Consider the following 16,819-nt stretch of genomic DNA (forward strand, 5'->3'; position numbering starts at 1 on the left):
CTCTATATTTGTTCCTATCTGCTCAGGAGGAAGCTTCTATGATGTTGGTTAAATAAGACACTAATCATATTTGTCTTTTTGGGTCTGGGATACTTCACTCAGAATGAATTTTTTCTGGTTCCATCTATTTGCCTGCAAATTTCATAATATATATATATATATATATATATATATATATATATATATATATATATATATGTATATATATATTCCAAGACAGGGTTTCTCTGTATAGCTTTGCACCTTTCCTGGATCTCACTCTGTAGACCAGGCTGGCCTTGAATTCACAGAGATCTGCCTGGCTCTGCCTCCCAAGTGCTGGGATTAAAGGCGTGTGCCACCACTGCCCAGCTGATATCATTCTTTTTATCGATGAATAACACTCAATTGTATAAGTGTACCACATTTTCTTTATGTATTCTTCTGTTGCTGGACATGGGGGGTTATTTCCAATGTCTATCAACTATAAAGAGATCAGCAATGAACATAGCTGAGCAAGTGTCCCTGTGGTAGGATGAAGCATAAGAGACCTTAGAACACTCAACCTAAATGGAATGTCATCATCAAATCCTTTCCCTCAGAGCTCAAGGATCCCTTCATAATAGATGGCAGAAAGAGTGTAAGAGCCAACAGGGATCCAGGACACTAAGGAAACAAGGCCTTCTATACCAACATAAACAAAGGTCGTATGAACTCACCCAGACAGCATGTACAGAGCTTTCATAGTTCTACACCAGGTCATCTGCATTTATTTTATGGCTTCCAAGTTTAGTGTTTTATGGGATTTGAGAGCATGCACACCAGTGAGTTTCTGATTCTTGTGCTTTCTCTTGGGCTCTTTTCTTCCTGTTGGTTTGTCTTGTTAAACTTTGATGTGATGGTTTATCTTATTTTTCTATATTTTAAAAAGTAAAGGACTAATGAATGAAAACCTAGTCACTGGAGCAAAGATTAACAACTGAACTGTCATTTATACCTGCTGGGAGAGGGGATATCAGTTTCTCCAACAGAGTGACACTAGGTATATCAATCACACCAGGATAGGGCCTCATGTTCAGGAATAGTTGACAACCATATAGTCAACTCCACAGGTTTTTGTTGTTGTTGCTTTGTTTTTATGCTTTTATTTGGTTACAGTGTGGGCTTTTATTTTTCTTTTTTGGTGTTGCTGTAATTTATTTTCTAGGTTCTGGGTGGTTGCTGTTGTACTGGATTTTAGAGGAAGAACTTAAAATTAGGTAGGTAAGGGAAGAGCTTGTGGGAGGGGAAGCATATGGTAAAAATATACTTGAATTTAAAAATTGTTTTAAATAATAAAGATATAATAAAAAAGATAAAGTTAATATAAATTGTTCATGAGGAAATTTTTTTTTGAGTTGAATATCAAAAGATCACATTTTTAATTAAGCAGAATTTCTAAAATAAACTATCAAAATATAGTGAAAAAGGAATCCTATAAATAAGAATGAAGAATTCTATATAAGATGTATTTACTGAAAAAAAACCTACAAACTTGAAAATTATGCATGGTGCCCAAGCAGGGTGTCTCAATAAGGAATGTCAGGGTATCTAGAAGTGCCAGGGTGTCTCAGTAAGGAACCATTCAAAATAATTTTAAAAATTAACATATTTGAAGCTATTGTAAAGGATGTTGATTCCCTGATTTCTTTCTCAGGCCATTTATGATTTGTATATAGAAGGGCCACTGATTTTTTTTTTAAATTAATCTTGTATCCAGCCACTTGACAAAAGGTATTTATCAGCTGTAAAAGTTCCTTTGTAGAATTTTTGGGGTCGCCTGTGTATACTACCATATCATCTGTGAAAAATGATACTTTGACTTCTTCCTTTCTGATTTGTATCCCCTTGATTTCCTTTAGTTGTCTTATTGTTCTAGCTAGAAATTCAAGTACTGTATTGAATGAGTATGGAGATAATGGGCAACCTTGTATAGTTCCTGATTTTAGTGGAATTGCTTTGAGTTTCTCTCCATTTATCTTGATATTGGCAATCAGCTTGCTTTATATTGCAGAAGGTCTAACACACACACACACACACACACACACACACACACACACACACAGAAAAAGACCAACAGACTACAGAAGATATATATTTGGTAATCTGGTTCATTCATTGGCTTATTATGAATAGTTGACTGTCTTTATCCAGATTGCTGGCCCACTACACTCAGATTGCTTTAAAAAGTTTCTAATGAACTTTGTGTTGCTAGTAGGCTCTCCTTGGTTCTCACCAAGCCTGATGTTTCTCTGTTCCTATCAGAATGGCTAAATTCAAAAACACACTGACAGCTAATGCTAGAGAGGATGTGAAGGAAGGGGATCATTCTTCCATTGCTGGTGGGAATGCAAACTTGGACAGCCACTTTGGAAATCAATATGGTGGTTTCTCAGAAAACTGGGAATCAATCTACCACAAGACCCAGCTATACCAGTCTTTGGCATATATGCAAAGGATACTCAATCATACCATGAAGACACTTGCTCATCTATGTTCATATGTACATGTAATAGACAGAACTTAGAAACAACCTAGATGTCCCTTAACCAAGGAATGGATAAAGAAACTGTGATACATATACACAAGGGAGTATTCCTCAACTGTTAGTAACAATGATGTCATGAAATCTGCAGGCAAATGGATGGAACTAGAAAAAAAATCATCCTGAGTGAGGTAATTCAGACCCAGAAAACAAACATGGTATGTACTCATTCATAAGTGGATATTAGCTCTAAACTAAAGGATAAAATTGTTATGATCCACAGACCCAGAGAGACTAGGTAACAAGGAGAGTTCAAGGGTGGGGGAGACACATAGATCTTCCTGAGAAGGGGAAATAGGAAAGATTTCATGAGTGGACTATGGGCTGATAGGGATGGCAACATGAGCCATCAGTTTGGAGGGATATGGAGGAGAGTACTAAAAGAGACTACTGGAAAGAGAAGGCATTTTGTGGTCAGGTAAAAACCTGGTGCAAGGAAATCTCCCAGGAATCTACAAGAATGATCCCAGATAAGACTCCTAGCAATATGGATATATAGTCTGAACTGGCCATCTCTTGTGACCAGTGGAGAGAGCAGAAAACCAACCCAGCCACATATCCTTTCACCTACAGTCTGCCTTGTCTGTGGGATGCTGCAGTAAGGGTGGACTAGAGGTTGAGGGAGTGGTCAACCAATGACTAATCTAGCCTAAAACCCATGCCAGGAGTGTAAGCCCATCCCTGACGCTGCTTTGAATACCAGGACCCATGAGCTGGATGACCCAGAGATCTAAGATAGAACCAAATATGACAGGAGGGAAAAAACGTCAATGTAATGATGCCTAATGTTATTCTGCTATACATATAGATTGGTGCCTAGTCCAAGTGTTACCAGAGAAACTTCATTCAGCAACTGATGGAAACAGATACTGAGACCCACAGCTAAACATTAGGTGGGTCTCAAGCAATCTTGCAGAAGAGGGGGAGAAAGAATTGTAGGAGCCAGAGAGGTCAAGAAATCTATAAGAAAACACACAGAATCAATGAAACTGGTGTCAAAGGGCCTCATAGAGACTAAATTGACAACTAGGGAGCCTGCGTGGGACTGACCTAGGCACTCTGCATATATATTACAATTGTGTAGCTTGGTGGTCTTGTGGGACCTAACAGTGATAGTAGGGGCTGTCTTTGACTCATTTGCTGGCTTTTGGGACCCTACTCCTCATACTGGGTCACTTTGCCTAGCCTTAATACAAGGGCAGGTGCTTAGCTTAATTGCAACTTGATATGCCATGTTTTGTTGATATCCATGGGAGACCTGCCCTTTGCTGAACAGAAATGGAAGAGGAGTGGATTGAGGGGTGGGAACACAGTGAGAAAGAAGGGGAAGGACTTGTAGGAGAGAAGAGAGGGGAAACTGTGGCTGAGGTATAAAATCAATCAATCAATTAATCAATTAATTAATTTAAAACACCACAATTGGATAAGAATTTAATCTTTAAAATCAATTTCTGAAAAATAATATATAAAAGGAGTATAATTTAATCAGCATATAATGATAGGTACTCATTAAAATTTAAATTACCCACTGTTTAAAGAAAAAATAATATAGATTGGGAAAAAATGTGAAAACAATTTCATTGTAGATATCTGACACTACTTCTAAAATATTGAAATAAATATTAAATACTGAAAACTTTTTTTTTTTGTTTTGTTTTTTTTGTTTTTTTTGTTTTTTCGGGACAGGGTTTCTCTGTGTAGCTTTGCGCCTTTCCTGGAGCTCACTTGGTAGCCCAGGCTGGCCTCGAACTCACAGAGATCCGCCTGCCTCTGCCTCCCAAGTGCTGGGATTAAAGGCGTGCGCCACCACGCCCGGCTAAATACTGAAAACTTTTTAACTGATACCTAAATATAGCAAAGTTGCCTGGTACATTGAGATGATCATGTGGCTTTTTTCTTTTAATTTGTATATATGGTAGATAATATTGAGAGGTTTTTGTGTGTTGAACCATTCCTCCATCTCTGAGATAAAGCCTCCTTGATCATGGTGAATATTTTTGATATGTTCATGGATTCAGTTTAGGAGTATTTTATTGAGTATTTTTCATCAATGTTCATGAGAGGAATTGGTCTGTAATTCTCTTTCTATATTGAGTCTTTGTGTGGTTTGGGTATCATGGTGACTGTGGCCTCATAAAAAGAATCTGACAATGTTCCTTTTCCTTCTATTTTGTGGAATAATTTGAGGAATATTAGTATTATCTCTTCTTTGAAAGTCTGGTAGAATTCCATGCTGAAACCATCTGTCCCTTGGCTGTTTTTGGTTGGGAGACTTTTAATGACTGCTTTTGTTTTCTTAGGAGTTATAGGTCTATTTAAATTGTTTATCTGGTCTTGATTTAATTTTGGTATGTGGTGTCTATCAAGAAATTTGCCCATTTCTTTTAGATTTTCCAATTTTGTGGCTTACAGGTTCTTGAAGTATGACCTAATGATTGTCTGGATTTCCTTGGTGTCTGCCTTTTTCATTTTTGGTTTTATTAATTTGGATATTCTCTACTTTTTATTTAGTTTGGATAAGGGTTTGTCTATTTTGTGGATTTTCTCAAAGAACCAACTCTTTGTTTCACTGATTATATGTATTGTTCTCTTTGTTTCTGTTTTATTGATTTTAGCCCTCAGTTTGATTATTTCCTGCCTTCTACTCCTCTTAGGTGTGTTTGCTTCATTTTGTTCTAGAGCTTTAAGGTGTGCTGTTAAGTCATGAGTATTGGATTTCTCCAAATTCTTTATGTAGGCACTTAGTGGTATGCACTTTCCTCTTAGCACTGCTTTCATTGTGTCCTATAAGTTTGGGTATGTTGTGTTTTCATTTTCAGTGAATTCTAGGAAGTCTTTAATTTCTTTCTTTTTTTCTTCCTTGACCCACTGGTAATTCAATTGTAGTTGTTCAGTTTCCATGAGTTTGTAGGCTTTCCTTAAGTTCTTTAAGGGAGTTTCTCATTTCCTCTTTAAGGACCTCTACCATCTTTATAAAGTTTTTTTTTTTTTTTTTTTATGCTTTAGCTGCATTGAAATGATCAGGTTTTGCTGTCATAGGATCTCTGAGTTCTGGTGATTGCCCTTTCTGTTACTGATTATGTTCTTACACTGACATTTAGACATCTGGATTTGGGATGATTTTTATGATTTTTGGTCTAAGTGTTCGTTCCTGTGTTTGTCTTTGTTGAATGGGTATTTTATTCTTTTTTTTTTTTTTTTTTTTTTTTGTGTGTGTGTGTGTGTGTGGTTTTTCGAGATAGGGTTTCTCTGTATAGCTTTGCGCCTTTCCTGGAACTCACTTGGTAGCCCAGGCTGGCCTCGAACTCACAGAGATCTGCCTGGCTCTGCCGCCCGAGTGCTGGGATTAAAGGCGTGTACCACCACCGCCCGGCCGGGTATTTTATTCTTTTGTTTTCTATTTCCTCTCTGGTCTTCTGGCCTACGTGGCCAAGGTTCTGGTGACTGGTGAGTCTTCAGATACAGTAGAATGTCTCTGCTGGGATTTTTGGGCTTTGGTCCCTAGATCTAGTTTGGCCTAAGTCTTCTTCTGAAGTTGTAGACCAGAACAGTGAGCCAAGGGGAGGGAATGCTGTTCTGATGGTGTGGGCCTTACTAGGCCTATGGAGTCTGCTGGCTTTATGAGGATGGGCTGGCCACAGAGAGGGTGATGAGGTGGGAGGAGTTGGAAGGCAGAGAAGTTGTTTGGGGAACAGAATTTAGGGGGTGGCAGCAGTCCAGCTGGCAGGTGGGTCTCTTACCAGCGAGTTTGCTGGTGAGGACTGAACCAGAGGAGTTGAATTCCACCAGAGTTGGAGGCAGGGCCCAGCACTGGTACTGGTGCTTGGATAGAAGGGAAGGGCCCAGGGAGAAAGGAGGGCAGATCCAAGGGGTGTGCCCTGGGGCTTAGGGTCTGGAGACTGGGACAGCTGAGTTGGGAGGTCAATCACTCACCTGTTCTTCTAACTGGTGTGGGCTGTGCGTGGGCCTATGGAGTCTGCACCAATGTGGAGAAGGGCTGGCTGCTGGCAAGTGGGGGCTGGAGGTGGGGGCAAGGGTAAGAGGCAGTGGATGATAATGTGGGAGGGGTTGGGATGCAGAGTGAATCTTGGGTGAACAGAATCCAGGGAGTAGTTGCTGTCTACAGGGCAGGCCAGTCCCTCACTTACTTGTTGACTGGCCTAATATTTATTTATTTACTTTACATCCTGACTGTTGTTTCTCCTTCCTCCTCTCCTTCCAGTCTCTTCCCTCTCTCACCCCACACCTCCCACCTCCCTTACACCCTGCCAGGAAGCCTGTTGTTTTTTAAAGAGAGAGTACAGTTGTATGGGTGAGGAGGTGGGGAGAATCTGGGAGGAATTTGAGGAGGAGAAACCATGATCACAATATATTATATAATTTTTTTTTTCCCTTCGGTAAAAAAAGAAAAAAAAGTGTTCATTGTCTTTAGTAATCAGGGAGATGAAAATAAAAATTGTGAGGCAAGGCTAAAATATTTATTAGCTAATGAAAATATTTTTACAAGGTTTTAAAATTGAATTTTAAGAGAGAACAAAAACTGTTAATAAACTAGTTTGTTACTAGTAAAATATTAAGAGCATTTTTTTTTTTTTTGTCTAGGCTGTAACACCTAAATTGACATTATGAAACATTCTATCATTAAGGCAAAAGTGAAGCTGAGCAGCTATCCAGGTAGCTTAGCGGCTGTCAGGAGCCGAGTGGGGCTGTGGCATGCATCTGCTATGTTTTAATACTTCTATTTTCCAGGACCGAGTATCTACTGATTTCTCAGGTTCTTTGGGACACAGGCTGTATTGACTCTTCCAGTGTAAACCAATGCAACAAATCCTCCGTTTCCATTTGTTTTATTGCCCTAGAAACCTTGATCCTACACACGTACTATTTCAAAATGAAAGTGATAATTTCATAACAAGCTATGTTTGGCTAGGTGCATTGGTTACTTCTCTCTTTGCTCTGATACAATACATGGCAAGACAGAGGACAGTAGAACAACAGGGCCATTGTACCTCAGAGTTTCCTGAGACAGTGCATGACAGTTGGTCACATTGTGTGTACTGCTGTGAGGCAGACAGAATGGGACCGTGGGGATCATCACTCTCCTTTGTCCATTTTTATTCTGTCTCGGTCCCAGCACAATTTATTCTGTTTCGGTCCTCACCCACGTTTAGGGTATGTCTTTTTTTTTTTCTCAATTAATGACATCACAGATACTCTTAAAGGTGCATCTCTAGGTATTTTCAATTCCAGTCAACTTGGCCATGACCAAGGACCATCAGTTTTCATGCTAATATGGTAGTTGAATAATGAATTTTTAAAACTATGTTTGAATTATTTTGTGACACAGTAACTCTCAAGTCTATACTGTTTTACCTTTGATAAAATTTCTTTATCAAAGAAGTGAGATGGAATGGTAAATCAAAATCTCAGTGTACATGATGATTGTGGTAACCTCTTCAAAATCCTGTACTGGATCTATTAAATTTCTATGAGGTAAATACAAGAGTTATATACAATCGTATATAAATAATGAAATATTCATTAATACTAAAGATAGAAATAATAAACCAAACAAATAAACTGATTGCAGATAATTTTAAGAGTGAATCTTCTTTTTGACTTGCCCTAGGTGAGAAGGGTGCCTAATTTTAGGCAATGTAAAAGTTCAATTGTTGATGTTACGGTTGACAACTAAACTTCGTGAGACTTCATCATCTTCAAAGCATCTCATTGGAGTTTCCTTTAGTGTAGAAGGCAACTGTTATGCCCAGATCACAGGGACCCCCAGAAGACCACCACAGAGACCCAATCCCATACTTAAAAGCAGAGATCCTTTATTTTCAAGTTTGGAGCTTGGGCTCTCTGTCCCAAGAGGCAGTGAGAGCAGAGAGCCCCAAACCTAGGCAGGTTGGAGTTTTTAATCATAGCAGAGGTTGGGGTGAGGGGATTTCAGGATTCAGGACCCTGATTGGCTGACATTTGTCTAGGGTATAGGGAATGTTTGGAATGTCAGTTATTTCCTGGTTCAGGTGTTGTCTGCCAGAAGCTGTATCTGGGCCTCAGGTACTTCTCCTAAGATGCAGGCCCTCCCTGGGTGGGGTCAGCTTTTGGGCTTTTCCCGGGTCTAGGAGTTGCCTGCCAGAAACTGTGTGGTCAAGCTGCCTTGGGCTCCCCCGCAGGGCTGCAGCTTAATTGTACAGAACAGTGGGCATTGTCAGAGAAGGGACACCAATGACACCAGCAGCGTGAGACTTGTGGTACTTTTAAGCATCTTTTATTTTGCAAACACGCTCCTTCCACTTCCTTTTTATGTTAAGAGCTGGTTCTCTTAGCATTGCTTATAGTTTCTTTTGGCTTAAAGTATGGAGAACGTTGTGGCTGTAACTAGAAACAAAAGTACCTTTGCCTTAAGAAAAGCACTGCAGTGAGTTTAACTCCTTTCCTTAGTGTCTTCTGTATTTCAATGAGCCATAATGTTGAGCCATCTTTGTCAGGCCACTGGGTTTTCCCTGGTTTTGAAGAGGTAAGAAGTTTACTGTCTTTTTGTCATCTGGAGCTTGTCCCTATGAAACCCAATCCTTGACCTCATATTAGGGACCATCACTGATAAGCATTAGAAATTTGAGTATTAGAAATTATTCTATAACAAGATAAAAATCTCTGCACAAAACTCTAGGGGATGGTGATTAGTAGGGTTTGCTAACTAATTTTAGAAGGTGTCATATTATAATAAGCCCAACATCTGTGGCATGGTGACTTTCTAAGGGAATTTGGTTGAGAGCTTGGGCTGTTTGGGACACATCCTGGGTAATATCTTTGCAAACCAACAAATCCTCACTCTCCTAGCACAGACTGAGGGAGTAAGGAAGACACAGTGAGCTGAGTTAGAAATAAGATAACTATAAGGAGTAACAAAACAGAAAAAGCAGGGAAGAAAACAAAATCAGGTTCTTCACAAACATTTTGAGAATATTATTGAATAAATGCTCAGAGCCTATCACAATATTAATTTCATGCTATTTTTATTCCTGAGGAATTGCTAAGTTTTCAAAATCAATACTTGGTGAGCTAGGTGACTTAGTGATAAAGATGCTCCTGAGTTCAATCCCAGAAACTCATATAAAGGTAGAAAAAGAAGGAAAACTCCCCAAAGCTGTCCTCAGTCCATATGAGTTTTGTTGTTGGGACCCATATGCACATATATGACATACAAAAAGTAATAATAAGCAAAATTAAGTAAAAATTTTTAAAACTTAAAAATCAAACAAAGAAACAAAATGTCACTCTTTCTGATCATGTAAGATGCTGTGGGCGCCATGGGCCCTGGCCCCCGACTGGGAGTGGCTGAGGCCTTGCTTGCTTGACCTTGATCAGATGTCCTCCCTATTCAGATTCCCTGCCGGTATCCACCCTTCTGAATGCTTAAGGGAAGTTCCTTGTGTCCTCCCTATTCAGATTCCCTGCCGGTATCCACCCTTCTGAATGCTTAAAGGAAGTTCCTTGTTGTGTATCCTGCATTTTGGGCGTTAACTACTTAGATGCTAGATTGTAGAACATTGAGTCTGGAATGTAGACCATTGATAGCGAACTTCTGCCCTCCGGGGGTTCCTCCATTTGTGCTGTAAGCCTGTACGTATTTAAGGTTTCTTCCCTCTTTCAATAAACGGCATTCGACATCCAATCGTACAAATGACTCGCTGTCTCTTGTCTCTATTTTTTAATCCGCAGCCCTTCGCTCGGACATGGTGAACGGTTATCGGTAACGCGGGTGTTACCGGGGTAAACTTTAAAACCATTTTAGAACTTTTACACTTTCTGCCCTTTAAGTCTTGAGTTGGTTTTTGTATATGAAATATGGGGTCAATTCCATCCTTTCATGTGGACATAGAGTTTCCTCAGCACTATTAATCAAGGAATAGCTCTTCCTCCTCCACGTTTTTACCATTTTTGTTGAAGATTACTTGATCATAATACGTAGGTATGGTCTCTATTATGTTGTTATATTTCATTCTTTCTGTTTTATCATATTTTCTTTTTACTTAAATTAGATTCTTTTTTCTTTTCTTTTCTTTTCTTTTCTTTTCTTTTCTTTTTTTTTGGTTTTTCAAGACAGGGTTTCTCTGTGTAGCTGTGCACCTTTCCTGGAACTCACTTGGTAGCCCAGGCTGGCCTCGAACTCACAGAGATCCGCCTGCCTCTGCCTCTCAAGTGCTGGGATTAAAGGCGTGCGCCGCCGCCGCCGCCGCCGCCGCCGCCGCCGCCGCCGCCGCCGCCGCCACCACCACCACCACCACCACCACCTGGCTAGATTCTTTTTTCATACAATATATCTTGATTAAAATTTCCCCTCCCTTCACCCAGTTCATCACCACATACCTTCCCTTCTGGGCCCTTCTCCTATTAGAAAAGAACAATCTTCAAAGAGATAAAAAAAAAACAAAAACAAAAATATATATAATAAGATAAAGCAAAATCCATCACATTGAGGCTGGACAGAAGGCAACCCAACAGAAAGCAAAGGGCCCTAAGAGCAGGCACAAGAATCAGACCAACTCATTTATACACTCAGGAGTCCTATAAAAATACTATGCTAAAACCTAGAATATCTATACAGAAGACCTGGTTCAGACCCCTGTAGGCCCAATGATTATAACTTCAGTATCTGTGAGTTCATAGTGGCCTTGCTTAGTTGATTCTGAGAACCTTATTCTCCTGATATCCTCCATTCCCTCTGGCTACTAAACTCTTTTTGCCTCCTCTTCCACAGATCTCTGAGGGAAGGGATTAGATGGAGGCATTTTATTTAGACTCTGTGAATAATTCCTATTGTTTAGTCTCTGTATCTGTTCCCATTTGCTGATGGAGGGACCTTCACAAATGACAATTGAATAAGTCACTGATCTATGAGTATAGCAGAATATCATTAGGAGACATTCTATTGATATCTTTTTTTAGACCAGTAGCATTTGGTGTGGTCCTAGGTCTATGGGCTGTCTATTCTCTGGTTCTTAGTGACCTAAGCAGTGTCAGGTATGGGTTATGTCTTGTGGAATGAGCCTTCAATCAAACCATACTTTGGTTGGCCATTCCCGCAAGTTCTGTACCACCATTGCTCTAGCATATCTAGCAGGCAGGACAGATTGTAGGTTAAAACTTTTATGGCTGGGTTGGTGTTTACGTTTCTCTTTTGGCAGCCTGAAGAGTACTGTCCCTCACCAGAGACACTAGAACATAGGGGTGAAGGCTCAAAATAGGCATTGGCTCAACTTCTCCATGTTCAATGAATGAGTTGTGTAGGTGTTGTTCTTAATGGGGCACTTTTGTCAGTTTGTGAAGAGCAACCCATTGTCTTAGTTTGGGGGTATCCATGGTGAAGAGATGGCCAGTTAAAATTCACTATTTCCCATTATTAGGATGCCTCATTAGGATCACCTTCGTATATTTTAGGAAGTTTCTACTGTTCTAGGTTTCTATATCATTACAACTGTCTCTCCCTGAATTCTCTTTGTCAACCCTATCTCCCCTCCACCTCCCTACCTGATCTACCCACTTAGGTGTCTAACTGCTCCTAGTCTATCCACATCCACAAAACCTTTCTATTTCCCCTTCCCAGGGAGCTCCATGTGCCCCCCACCCAGTCCCTTCTTCTATGCCTAACTTCTCTGTGTCTATGAATTGTAGCTTGGTTATCATTTACTTAATGGCTAATATCCACATATAAGCAAATATATATATATATATATATATATATATATATATATATATATATATATATTACTTCACTCCAGATGAATTTTGTTTCTAATTCTGCTTTTTGCCTGAAATTTTCATGATGTCACTTCTGACAGCTGACTAATAATCCAACATTTTCTTTTCTATTCTTCTGTTGAGGGACATCTAGTTTGTTTCCATTTCCTGGCTATATGACTAGGGCACAAATGAAAATGGTTGAGTATGTGTTCTTGTGGTAAGATGGAGTTTCTTTTGGGTATTTGCTTAAGAGGAGTATAGCTAGGTCTTGAGGAAAATTGGTTTCCATCTTTATGAGTAACTGCTATATTGATTTCCATAGGGACTGCACATGATTTCATTCCCACCCCCAATAGAGGAATGTTCTCCTTCTTCCTCATCCATGCCAAGATGAGCTGTCACTTGTGTCATTGTTCTTAACTATTCTAATATGTGTAAGACGAAATCTCAGAATTCCTTTGATTTGCATCACCCTGATGGCTAAGAGTATTGAACATTTCTTTAAGTTTTTCTAAGCCATTTGACTTTCCTTTATTGAAAATTCTCTATAGATCTGTACCCCATTTTAAATTGGATTATTTGGGGGGTTTTTTGGTCTCTAATTTTTTGAGTTCTTTGTATATTTTGGATATTAGTTCTCTATCAGATGTGAATGGAGTAAAAAATCTTATCCCGTTCTGTAGGTTGCCACTTGTCCTAATGACAGTGCTATTTCCTTACAGAAGCTTTTCAGTTTCATGAGGTCTTATTTATTAATTATCAATCTTAGTGCATGAACTATTTGTGTTCTGTTCAGAAAGTCTTCTCTTGTGCCAATGAGTTCAAGGCTATTCTTCAATTTCTCTTCTATCATGTTCAGTATATCTGGGTTTATGTTGAGGTCTTTCATAAATTTGCACTTTTTGTGCAGAGAGGTAAGTATAGATCTATTTACATTTCACATGCTGACATCCAGTTTGACCAACATCATTTGTTGAAGATGCTATCTTTTTCCACTGTGTATTTCTTCTTTATCAAAAATTAGTTGTCCATGGGTATGTGGCTTTATTTATGGGTATTTAGTTCAGTTCCATTGCTCAATCTGGCTGTTTTTATGCCAATGGTATGTGGGTTTCATTGCTATAGCTCTGTAATACAACTTGAAATCAGGGATGATTATACCTCTAGCAGTTCTTTCATTTTTATTCAGGAACGTTTTAGTTATTCTGGGTTTGTTTGCTTATTTGTTTTCCCATATGAAGTTGAGAATTGTCTTTTCAAATTCTGTGAGGAATTGTGTTTGAATTTTGATGGGGTCTGCATTGAATTTACAGATTGCTTTTGGTCGAATGGCCAATTTTACTAAGTTAATCCTACTTATCCATGAGCATGGGAGATCTTTATGACCTTTGATATCTTCTTCAGTGACTTGAAGTTATTATCATATAGTCTTCCACTTGCTTGGTTAGAGTGGTCCCATGATATATTATTTCAGGTTATTGTGAAAGGAGTTGTTTCCAATTTCTTTCTCAGGCCAGCTACTTTGTTGAAAGTGTCATCTGTAGGAGTTATCAAGAAGAATTTTTATGGTCACTTATGTAAACTATAATGTCATCTTCAAGTAATGATACTTTGACTTCTTCCTTTCCAATTTGTATTCCCTGGATTACCTTTAGTTGTTTTATTTCTTTAGCTAGGACTTCAAGTACTATATTGAATAGATATGGAGAGAATGGAAAACCTTGTCTGTTCCTTATTTTAGTGGCCAATACTCCTCAAACTATTTCATTAAAAAAAAAAAGAAACAGAAGCAACATTGTACAATTCATTTTATGTAACCACAGTTACTCTGATACCCAAACCAAATAAAGAAACATCAAAGAAAGAGGATTATAGGCCAATTCCCCTATGAACATACATGCAAAAATTATCAATAAAATGCTTGCAAAGTATATCTAAGAACATATCAAAAATATACTCTACCACAATCAAGCAAGCTTCATCCCATAGATCTAAGTTCATTTTAGCATATATACATTGATAAACATAATCTACACTATAAACAGAGTGAAAGACAAAAACCATGTGATTATCTCACTAGGTGCAGAAAAGGCCTTTGGTGATATATACTGTTGGACCCTAAAAAATTTGCCTGTGGATCAGAGGAAAGAGCCAGTCATTAGATTAGACTTAGAGGCCAGGCTTTGGTAACATACACCCTTAATCCTATCACTCAGGGGAGGCAAAGATCCATCTGGATCTTTGTGAGTTCAAGGCCAAGCTGGAAACAGAGCCAGGCAGTAGTGGCACACACCTTTAATCCCAGTACTGGGAAGCTCACATGCCTTTAATCCCAGGAAGTGATGTCTGGGCAGAGAAAGGTATAAAAAGGCGTGAGGAAACAGGAACTCACTTTCTTTAGGCTGAGGATTTTGTAGAGGTAAGAACTAGTGGCTGGTTCTTCTGATTCTCTGATCTTTCAGCTTTCACCCTGATATCTGGCTGTGTGTGGTTTTTTTTTTTTAATTTTTTTTTTTATTAAAAGACCATCTAAAATTTGAACAACATGGGCCTTTGAGAAAATCCACACATTTTTTATGATAAAAAGGTTGGCAAGATTAGGGATAAAACAAGACATACCTGAACATAAAGCATTTTACAGCAAACCCATAGCCAAGATCAGTTTAAATGGATACAAACTCAAAGCAATTTCACTAAAATCAGTATCAAGACAAGATTGTCCACTTCTTCTATACTTACTCACAATAATATTTGAAGTCTTAGCTAGAGCAGTAAGACAACTAAAGGAGATCAAGGGCTACAGATTGGAAAAGAAGAAGTCAAAGTATCACTATTTGCAGAGGTTATTATATGATATAACGTGATATGATAGTATACATAACTGCCCCTCAAATTTCCACCAGGGAACTATTATAGTATATATACTATATCATAGATCATTGCCTTGCTCAGCCATCATCAGGGAAGCTTCTCTCTTCAGCAGACAGGAAGAAATACAGAGATTCACATGCAGACAATAGACAGAATGAGAGACTTTGAAACACTCAGTCCTAACAGTGATGTCTCCATCAAATGCATCCCCCCAGGGATCAGAGAACTCTGCAGAAGAGGCAGAAAGAGTGTTTTGAGTATGTATTATGGCTTTTTATTTTGTGGGGTTTTTTTTGGGGGGGGTGGGTGTAAGGGATTCCTGAGTGTGAAAATGAGTGTGTCTCTGTGTGCATATCTGTTTCTTGTGCCTTTTCTTCAGCCTTTTTCCTTCTTGTTGTTTGTTTTTCCTATTCAGGTTTCTTTGTTTTTCATTTTGTATAATTATATTTTATTATTATTCCTTAGAAGCCTTTTGGTTTTATTTTAAGGAGAATCATAAAGGGTTGGATCCAGAGGGCAAGAGAGGTGGGGAGGAACTGGGAGAGTAGAGGGAGGAAAAAATCATAATCAGAATATATTGTATAAGGAATCTATTTTCAATGAAAAAAAAACCTACTTCTTTTAAATTTCAACATTTTTATCTATGAAGAAAATTCAAAATAAAGCTACCTGGAGATTTCACCTTACCCCACTCATAATGGCTAAGATTAGAAAAACAAATTAAAACATGTGGGAATGGAGAAAGAAGACCTCATTTATTCACTGTTGGTATAGGTGCAAATTGGCATAGCCACTAGAGAAATAAATGTGAAGTTTCTGCAAAAAGGTAAAAATGAATTTGCCATGTGATCCAGTATGCCACTCCAGGACATATTCCCAAAGGACTCTATATCCTACTGCTGTGTAACAAGACACTTCCTAGGGAGACCCTACACATGTCTACTCACCTCAAACTATAATTTCACAACAGATCAAAGTATAGATACCATCAAAGTCCAACTCGGTGAACCATGAGTTTTATCGGCATTACTTATGAGAATATGGGAGAAGGGTCATTTACAGGAGCAGAAATGACTCAAAGACAGCTGTGTCACCAAAGCCCACACTGGTATGGGTGACAGTTCATAAAACCTGGGAACATGTTGCATACTTCACAGCCTGCAGGCAGCTCAACAGGCTGGAGAGTGTCCCTTCCAAGTGACTCAGCTGGTCTAAACATCTTTCAGGCATCCTGGCTAGTTTTTCTTTCTGGCAGCTGGTAAGGTCTCAGATTCTTCCTTGCAGCTTGTCTCATCTGAGAATCTTCGTTGAAGCTTGGCTTGTCTGAGAGGGAATCTCAACCTGCTAGTGTATTTACATGTTGGGAAAGAGAGATCTAGATAATGTGGCCAGTCTCAGGGAAGTCCTGAAGCTATTTTGAGTTGTTTAAGTTCAAGTGGCTTTCCTGCAAGATGGAATATTCCAATCTCAGTGGAAATGGATACACAATACCTACTCAATAGATACTTACCCATCCATTTTCATTGCTGCTTTATTCATAATAAGCAGGAAACAGAAACAGCTAAGATTTTGCATTAACTAATAAATAGATAATGGAATATGGCACATGTACGTACACAATGGAATATTAGTTGC

This window comes from Peromyscus maniculatus, chromosome 6 (genome assembly GCF_049852395.1).
Source record: "Peromyscus maniculatus bairdii isolate BWxNUB_F1_BW_parent chromosome 6, HU_Pman_BW_mat_3.1, whole genome shotgun sequence".
Lineage (NCBI taxonomy): Eukaryota > Metazoa > Chordata > Mammalia > Rodentia > Cricetidae > Peromyscus > Peromyscus maniculatus.